Raw genomic sequence first — 10281 nt, 5'->3', positions numbered from 1 at the left:
TGGCATGTGGTGCTGGGGGATTGAACCGCGGTCCCTGATGCCTTGCCAAGCTTGTTCCAAGTAGGTGCTTTAGACCACTGAGCCATCTCTCCAGCCCCAATCACTTCCTTTATAGTGTCGGTAATGTAAGCATTCCACAGCATCAGCTTCGAGCAGGAGCTGGCTGGTTGCAGTGGGTGATGGTAACTGCAGGCCCTCTTCCAAGGTAGGGATGTTTTTCTTCAGAATCTCTCCAACTGCATCAGTATCAGCACTGATACTCAATATGTGCCCGGGGCCATTGCTGTCTGGGTCTGAAACACTGGCGTTGTAGTCTATAGAGAGAGCCTTAATGTTCTTGCCTCCTTTTCCAATCACTGCCCCAGCATTCTTGCTCTGAAGCAGAATTCGTAGTTCAACCATCTAATTGGTGTTTCTAGATCTTTTAAATGTTTGCTCCTCTTCTATACCTTCTGCATGACGTTTACCAAGTTCACCACTGGCTTCAGTGTTCGGGAAGGTTTCCTCTGGCTTCTCAGTTTCCCTTTTCTTGTATTAAATGGACACATCAATCTACACGCCACTAACAAGTGGGATCAGGCAGCATGCTGAGGTCAGTGCAGCAGAGAAGCGGAGGATGGTTAAATTTGTGTGTGTGTGTGTGTGTGTGTGTGTGTGTGTGTGTATTTTTAACCCGGTACTAGATTTTAAAGCAAAATATAGACATGATACCATTTTATTTATAAGTTCATTAAAATTTTCTATCCAATAGTAACTTTCTTAAAATAGTACTGTTATTAAATTCTCAAAATTAAGTACAACAAATTTTTCCCTTAATATAATTTTTTTTTTTTGGCAGAACCAGGGATTGACCTCAGATCCTTGCATTTGCCAGTCAGGCACTTATCCTACTGAGCCATCTCCCCAGCCCCAATATAATATCTCTTATACAACTTTCCTGAATATTCCCAAATAGTTTTCTTGTACAAACACAAACAAAACATAATCAAATGTTTACTTCATTGTCAAAATCTGTGAAAATGTTTGATCAATAATAATCCTATTTTCTTCTATAATTGATATGTGAATTATATAAATCATTGTCTATGTAATTCTCCCCATGAACTATGCTAATTGGTGCTCAGTTCTGTTATCACGTGTTATTCTCTCCCTTACACTTCTGTGCATTGGTGACACAAAAGTTAGGTGCTATTTGATGAGATGAGAAAACATACAGTGGATAAAGTTTCTTTAAATAATCATTACGGTAAAAGACACACTTGCCATTAACTCCCTCAAAATTACTCCTGCTCACGTTGAACACACTTACCCCATGATGCCTTCTGCATCAGATCTAGAAGTCCTTTCCTGTGAGTGTCTTTACAAAGTACCATCAAAAATATGGTTAAAGCTGCTGCGAGCTGCCTTTTAATGGAAAAGCAAGCTTGTTAAGAGACTGTAGTGTGTCCTCTCCCATGTGTGACTTTCACACTGTGTGACTGCCCACCCTTCCAAAAAGTGGAAGTGATCCTGATAGGTCAGGGTCGTGCAACCATTCACAAAATTAAGGCATCCACAATAGCACAACAAAAGATGCTGAGAAAGTGGACAACAATAGCTACTTCAGAACATGGCAGTGATGGCATGAAGGTGTTTAAGGTGACAAGAAGTCTTCTAAGGAGGATTACTGGCAATGTGCCTTTCACTGCTACATTTTTTTATTTAACCACAGAATGTAGTTTTCACTTATACTTCTTATGTGCTTGAAATTGCAGTACGCAACTCCAAACTTGCATGCTAAAATGATGTAATTTCTTCCTCCAAATTTTTATCTCATCATGTATTGTCTACCTCAGTCAAAAAGTAGAACTAGATGTTTAGCCATAAAAAGTAAAAACTAATACCATATTTGAGCATTTTTCTTCCTTTTTCTCACACTGTATTCAATCATCATTTTTTGGTTTCCTTCCTTCTTTTCTTCTTCCTTCCTTCCTTCCTTCCTTCCTTCCTTCCTTCCTTCCTTCCTTCCTTCCTTCTTTCCTTCCTTCCATTCTGTGTTTTCTTTCTAATGAAAGAAATGTTTATTTCAGCTCAGTTTGTAGAGGCTTCAGTTCTTCTTTGCTGTCTCCAAGAAGAGTGGCATAGCAGAGGAGCCTCACAGAGGAGAAATAGTTTATGGCAAGCAGGCAGAAGACAGCAAAGCAGCAAGTGGAATCAAGCAAGTGGTAAGTGACAGGTGACCACACTAGCCCTTTCTGTCCCTTGCATTTTACCCAAGCTACCTGCCCTTAGGGTAGGTACACTCACACGTAGGGTGGGGTACCCTTAATCCTACCTAGAACTGTGCCTAACCAATCAGTGGAATAACTTAGTAATCACCCTTAATCACACACTCTAGATCTAGCCACCTCTGCAAAGTCATAAGGTGACTGCATGAGTTTTTGAGGGGACATCTAGAGACAAGTTAACATACTGTCTCTGGTCCCCCAAAGTCCCATGCACATCCCTTTACACAAAATGCATTTGGTCCATCTCTCAGCATTACCAAAGTCTTAAAAGTTTCAGAATTGCTGAAATTTCTAAGTCTAAAGTGTCCTGAGATTTAAGGCAAATGTTAGTTACAAGTCCCTGTACAAATGAGAAGAGCATAAATCACTTCCACTACACAATGGCACAAGGTATACATTACCACTCTAAAAGATACAAATAGAGGAATACAAAGTAATTGAACAGAATCAAGACAAGGCAAACATCAATTCCTGTAGTTTTGTGTCCAGTATGGAGTTCCCCATCAGAATGGAAGCCAGTGCTTGCCAAGATATGAACTCCAAAGGGCTTGGAACCTCTGCCCCAGGACTCTGCCAGTGATTGTGCCTCTCAGGGCTTCTTTCTTGGGCTAGCTCTTCTCATTCCTCACTGTTTTCCTCATATGATCCACACTCATGGCTTCTACAGCTTCTGGGGTCTTCACTGCACTTTCAGCTCCACACACATCCTCTCAAGGACACTGTGCCTAGCCTTCTGGGACTTCCTGACCCCACAAGTCTTGTACTCTGCATACACCCAAAGTCACCTGTATGTGGATGACACAAAGGTCTGCCACTGGCTGCAGCAATAGCCAGGTTTCATTCTGTCTTGGCTGTAGGAGTCAGGTGTGTATGAACAAAATTCTGAGGAACAACTTTCTTAGGCCACAGCTTCTCTGGAGCATGGTGCTCTGGGGTTTCCGCACCAAGCTGCCTTTCACTTTTGCAATTTTGTGGTTAAAAAGGTAAAGTCCTGATGGTTTGTGTGACTCTTCAGGTGGTGTTTTTTATTGTCCTCTTCTGAAATGCTTGTTTTTTTTCCTTCTTTCTCTTTTCATTCATCAAATAATTCTTTCTCTGTTTCAACTTTGCAGGCCACAATTTTACAGGGGCTTCATTTCTGGCCAAACTCAGATCATATTAAATCATTCTGCTGAGATCTTTGCTTTTGATTCTCAACATAAATTTTGCTGTCATCCCCAAACAGTAGCCATGCTATGGCCTTGGCATTAGATTGCTTTGCAATTTCTCCTACCAGAATAATTAGCTGACTTCCCTTAATCTTGAGTCTCAGGCAAAGTCTCTGGACAGATGCAAAATGGCCTACATGTTAAGTGGTCCCAAGATGATGTCTTCTGCCTTTTGCCACAACTAGAATTATATGAACCCATTGATAAAAATAATTTTTAAATCATTACCGTATTATTAATTGCCTTCATTTTTGTCCCAAATTGCATACACACACTCATCTCTATGTTTGTAAATTTGTAAGTGTTTACACCTTGGGTTATTTGGTCCAGTCTGACTGTAACATGGCTCCTTCTAATTCCCCAATCTCACGTTCAAAAATATAATATGATATAGAAGTCATTTTGCTTCCTCTTGGAAATGAAAAGCAATTTTCCTCTTCCAATTGGAGTTTAATTACATCATTTATGCAAATAAATCTTTCATGCTTTTCCATTATAATTCTCTGTGCATATGAATTATTTTTGTATTTATTTTAGTAATGCATATAATAAATCAATGGACAATAAGCATGACATTAGACAGGTGACGAGCAGAAAGTTCAGGAAACACGAAGAAAGACAATAAGGAGCATCTGCACACATAGCCCCGAGACTTTCCTGGGCAAAAGATGATATTTAATGGAGATATGAAGGATTGAAATCAAATGATAATGGAGTCACACTTCAGCTGGAAACAATGGGTTCTGTGAAGTCCTTCAGTGAAGAACATATCATTACAAGGGAGACAAAAATAGATGGTGGAATATCCATTTCTTCCATGATGCTGTAAATAGTTACCAACAACGTGGTTCATCTAAAAATTAAAATTTCTATTTTTACAATAAAACTGGCAAGTCCAGTGATATAGCTCAGCAGACTAAGAAGACTAAGCACCTGCTTAGGTAAGCACAGGGATCTGCTTTAGATTCCCAGCACTACATGCTGCACTGGCCCCACCCCAGCCACCACGAACGGGTGCACACTTGTAATCCCAGTGTTGAGGAGGCTAAAAACAAGAGGGTCCTTATGAGTCCAAGTTGTACATTGTGAGACCCCGTATCAAATACAAAATAAAGAAAAGAAAACTTGCACATCTGAGAAGAAAGCAGTATAGAAAATTGATTCTTAATAGTAAAGAAAACTACAGTTAGACCAAAGATGATCCTGACTGTCAAACTGGAAGATTTTACTAGACAGATCAAATATTAAGTGAATTTAGAGCATACTGTTTTCTGTGAGCTATAACTGGAGAGCAAATTTAGGAGTGTGAGGGTGGCTATAATCTATGCAAGAGCACTGGATAGGTAGACGTCACACAGAAGAGAAAAATCTCTAGAAATCAGTGTCCCTTCGATTCTTTTGTGAACACTGAGGTAATACTAAAACGGGAAGAGCAACTACTGAAGAAGGATAGTAAGCACAAATGCCAATAAAACTCTTAAGTCTCAGACACAGACACTAAAGTAATATGGTTATTTATTGTGTAAATAGCATATTCTAATAGGACAAAAACAGAAGCAAAAAATATCCAATATTTGAAATAAGACTACGTTAGCATCAGATTACAGGCTCAGCATACTCTAACTTAAAATGCTTTACAAAAGGAATAAACAGATAACCCTTAAATATATGAATTACTTTCTTAACAAAACACAACCCCTTACAGGAAAACATACACATCTAGATATTAAACAAAGCCACAATGACTAACATAGAACAACAAAAGAAGTAGAGTAATGAAGAAGCACAGAAATGGGACCGATAAGCAGGAAAAAAATGTACGAATAGAACTAGATACAAATGACAATAAAAATGCCATTAGCATATATATTGAACAATTTTCAGGAAAATAGGAATTGTGCAGAGGAAAAGGAGATCTCAGAGAAAGAAAGAAAACAACTCCAAAGTTGTGAGTGTAATATCTATACTTAAATATTATATGGCAGACTGAACAGGAACAATAAAAGTCTAGCATATTTGAAGAAATGGTAATAACAAGTATTCAAACTATGCTGCAGAAATAAAAAGTACATAATGGTACACAGTACCAGTGATTGTAGTAAGGCAGCAATCAGTTCAATAAACATGCTGGCAAGAGTCACTGAAAAAAGGAGCATAAGATACTTGATGAAAGACACAATGAAGGAAACCTACATGTCATGAAAAATAATACAAATACTCTGATTCTAAGCACAACAAACTTTTTTTTCGTGGTACCGGGGACTGAACTCAGGACCCTTCACTTTCCAGGCAAGTACTTATTCTACTGAGCTATCTCCCTGGCCCTCAACAAATTCTACTTAGAGTTCATATAAACATTCACACCGACGGGCAAAGTAACAACATATAGAAAATCAACAGTAAAGATCCTGAGAGTGCCGAGAGAAAAGACACACTTTATGTACAATAGAGCCAATAGAACGGTATTGATTCTATACCAGAAACAACATTAACCATAAAACAGAGCACTTCAGGCATATGAGAGCATAGAAGACTAGTGAAAACACTAACTGCAAGATACAAGGAGAGCTGAGCTCACACAGAGGACCAAGATTATTACAGCTCAACCAGAAATAAAAACATAATTTCAAAATATAAAAAAGAAAAAATTTCACAGGAAAAGAATAAAATAATGTATGTGTACTGCATTAATAATAGCATCAAAATACAGAAGAAAGTAAAAGAAATACATCAATTATAGTTATAGTTCAAGAGTCTTAGGGCTGGACAAATAGCTCAGTGGATTAAAGCACCTGCTATCAGATGCAGGGGCTGGCGGTTCAAACCCTGGGCCTGCCTTGCCAGCACTGCCCCTGGGGCATGATGAAATGGCAATTGAGACTGGGCACACCTGTAATTCCAGCTCTTGGGAGGCTGTAAACAGGAGGATCATTATGAGTCTGATCTAGTGGTGAGACCCTGAACATCCTGTAGATCCCTCCCTAAAATACAACAACAACAACAAAAACAGTCCACCCTGCACAATTAAAATAAGTAGACCAAAATAGTTAACCACTGATGGATACTTAATGCATACAGAGAAATCAAGCTTAAACGGATGATAAACTTCCACATATTTTAAAACTGCAAACCACTTGCAAATAATTCATAGAGAAGAAAGGATATTTTGAACATAATGAAATTATACAAAATTTCCGTTAAATTTTAAAAATTGCTTTAAGTGAAACTATTGAAAGATACAGATACAAACTTAATAATCCTAGTGTTCCTGGGAGGCAAAAATCTACCAAAATCTATTTTTAAAAATATCTCTTTAAAAAATCTGTCTTAAAATAGATTTCAAAGATCTTCCCTCCCAGCAAACTATAATAAGACAAATTTGGTGGAAAATTCCATCAACTGAGTTCGAAACATATAATATCCAATCTTCAAATAAATTCTTTCAGAAAACAAATTTGGATAGGAAACATCTCAATAATTCTATAAAAATAGTGTTGCCCTTACACAAAATGCAAATTTGCTAGAGATTGCTAGAAAGCACTATCATCTCTGTGAACACAGACACATCAACCAACAATAGAACTGAGAGAGAAATTGAATTCAATAACATATAACATAGATAACATCTGGATAAAGTTGGATTTCTTCCAAAATCAGATATCCAACAAAGTCAGTGCGTTTGTAAAAGGCAAAGCAAATTAGTAGTCTGTATAGATATCAAAACTAGAGAAAATTCAACATTTCTTATTAAAATATGTCAACAAACAAAGAAACAGAGAGTTCCTCAACATGAAGAAAAGTATCTACAAAATATTGACATTTAATGTCATTTTTGATGGTGTGAATCCGAATTATTCCACCTTAAAAGTAGGAATAAGAAAGGATATTCATTCTTGTATCTCTAACTGTTTTAGAGTTCAAGATGTTACAATAGATAGGAAAGTAAAAGAAGTGAGCTATAATTATGAAGAATTAATACTAACTTACAAATGAGTTGTTACACAAAGAACCACACTAAAATACAAGGAGAATCAGTGAATATATTTGTGACATTTGGTTCAATATGCAAAATTATTTACATTTGCATATATTATATAAGAAAAACTTTGTTGCTGTAGGAACAACACTTTTGTGATAATATTAAATCATAAAATCCTTGGGAAAATAATTCGCCAAATACACAGGACCTGAAAGCTTAGATTTAGAAAAACTTCTGAGAAAAATATAGACTTCAATAAATTGAGAAATATTCCATGACCAGCATAAGTAGAAATTAATATTAATGTATTAACTTTTTTACATTGATCTATAAATTCAGTGTAATTGAAAAAAAATCTTTAGGCAGTAAATTTTGAGGGTGTTGACATATGAAAGGAAAAGTTTACACATGTGCATTACATGACTTACAAAATTATCTACAAAGAGTCAGGCGTGGTGGCACATGCCTGTATTTCCAGCACTCAGGAGACTGAAGCAAGGGGATCTCATGCTAAATGGCACCTTGAACTACATAATCAGCCTCTGTGGTCAAACACACAAAACATATTTGGAGCAAAAACTCAAAAGATTTGAGGTTAGAATAATAACAGAAGTACAGATTAATTAAACATACTAATATTCTATGACCACTAAATTTAGAAAGATTGAGACTTTAGTAAACATTTCTGAAAAAAGTAGCTTTAAAAAAAACTCAATTGTAGCTATACACGTATTGCCAACAAAATAATTATAAAATATACTGAGCAAAATATATACCTTCCAAATCATGTTATTTCTACTTTAAGAATAATCTGCAAATTAGAAAATAAGTTCAGTTGCAACTGCATGAAGTATTTTATGAAACATTTGACTATCAGCTCAATATAGCAGAAAATATAAGGGGAATTCTAAGAACTTTTAATAAATTGTGACAAATTAATCTCAAGCAAGTATTTCTCATTGCATTTTATTTTGGTAATATATATATATATTCTTAAACTACCCTGTCATTCTGCCGAACAAAGTGGGACTAAAATTTACATTACATAACAAAGAAGTTAGCATATTCATTGTCACTAATAGCTAATGTTTCATCAATACTTCTTATGTGGAAGACACACTGCAAAGTTTTATGGCATAAACAAAACCAAAGAATATTGTTTCCATCATGAGAATTACAACTATAGATTTCAGTAAATTGTTAATAATTTGTGCTACATTTCAAGTTATCTTCAATTTTAAGCCATCTGAATTATGGTGGAGATAATGAAAACAGGACACATCCTCCAAAGTAAGTAAACACAATTAATTTTTTGTTGTTTTTGCTATTTTTCTTTTTGTATTGGATGAACACATTATAAACATAATTTATAATTAATGTTAGCATGAATTTTGAAGTTTATCATTCTGCTTTTGTTTTATTGTTTTCAAAGCTTATCTTATTGCTAGAAGATAAGAATCCATAAAAAGTGTGTTAAAATAAATAGTAACACATTCATTGACACAGCAATCCACGTCAAACATCAGCTTGGATCTCTATACCGGATTCATGCTTGAAGACAGCAATTTCACTTGAAAGAAATGGATGTCAGAGGCAATATGTTCAATCATTCTAACACTCATTGGCATGCATGTGATTGCTTTTCACCTGCATGTTGAGCCCTGATTTTTCAAATTCCTTTGTTTGGGGCTGGCCAGAAAGCTCAGTGGACTAAATCGCCTGCTTAGGCAGAGCATAGCAGCAGAGATTTGATCCCCAACTTGTCATGCCGGCCCTATCCGTGGGATGTGCTGGGATAGCAACTAAGACTGGGTGTAGTGGCACGTGCCTATAATCCCAGCATTTAGGAGGCTGAAAACAGGAGGCTCACTCTGAGTCCGATCTATGTAGTGAGACCCTGTAGTCCCTATAGCCCTGTACTAAATACATAAAAATAAAAAAGCAAAACTCCATTATTCACATGATTCTGTTCATGTTTGTGTAGATTTTTGTATATGCCTTTTATTGGTTAATTATGTCACTCATAAGTTTTTCTAGAATTTCTTAGTCTTTTTTTGCCTTTAGTTCAACCTATGAATGCAAGTGGAGGAAAAAAGAAAGTATGGTGGCACGTGGCATTCATTTGGGAGAAGCAGTCTTGATCAGAGAAGACTGATTTTACATCTTATGATAAAGGCAATTTAAAAATGTTCCCTGAATGCAAGTTTCAAATCTAAAAAAAAGAGGAGGATGAATTGTTAGGAATGGAAGGTGGAGACAAATCTGAGATTTGCAACCTCCATGTACTTGTGTCTTTCAATTCCAAAACCGTGTTGCGTGTATACATGATTTAGATTATATTTGATTTGTCAACAATATTTTGCACTTTCAGAAAACAGGTCCTAAATTTGTTAAGTATATTGTTTTCAGATCTTTTATGTTTTGTTCAGTTCTTTTAAATGCTACTTTATGTAATTTTCAATTTTTTCTCAGTTTTCATTTAGAATTTTATACTGGTAGCATACTGTTATTAAATAATTTTTTTTTTTTTTGGTGGAACTTGGGATTGAACTCATATCCTTGCATTTTTCAGTCAAACTCTTATCCTACTGAGCCATCTCTCTGGCCCCTAAATAAAAATAATTTGACACTTTAATTTTTTTGAATGACTTCACTTTAAAGGACTGATAAAAGTCATGGAAAGGCGTTGTATTGGACATAAATAAATTAAAACAAAGTACCATCATCCCAAGAAGCTTCTCCTCATGATAAAAATGTGAATTTTCTATAAAGTTGCTATTTATATCATGACAAAGTTCATATTTTTTTCATAAAAAGCAGTGAGTGC

General features: G+C 36.0%; 1 protein-coding gene and 1 pseudogene across 1 annotated transcript in view; both read right to left on the bottom strand.

Annotated features, from left to right (window-relative positions):
* Ncam2 (neural cell adhesion molecule 2) overlaps positions 1 to 10281 on the bottom strand; it is a 559908-nt gene that overhangs the window by 404814 nt on the left and 144813 nt on the right. The gene's annotated exons all lie outside the window — the stretch shown is intronic.
* Positions 1 to 10281, bottom strand: part of LOC101575664 — a 26245-nt pseudogene that overhangs the window by 13287 nt on the left and 2677 nt on the right.

The sequence above is a fragment of the Octodon degus genome, unplaced genomic scaffold, assembly GCF_000260255.1.
Source record: "Octodon degus isolate 3935 unplaced genomic scaffold, OctDeg1.0 scaffold00202, whole genome shotgun sequence".
Taxonomy (NCBI): domain Eukaryota; kingdom Metazoa; phylum Chordata; class Mammalia; order Rodentia; family Octodontidae; genus Octodon; species Octodon degus.
The sequence above is the reverse complement of the archived record's forward strand: the minus strand, read 5'-3'. Positions and strand labels throughout refer to the sequence as shown.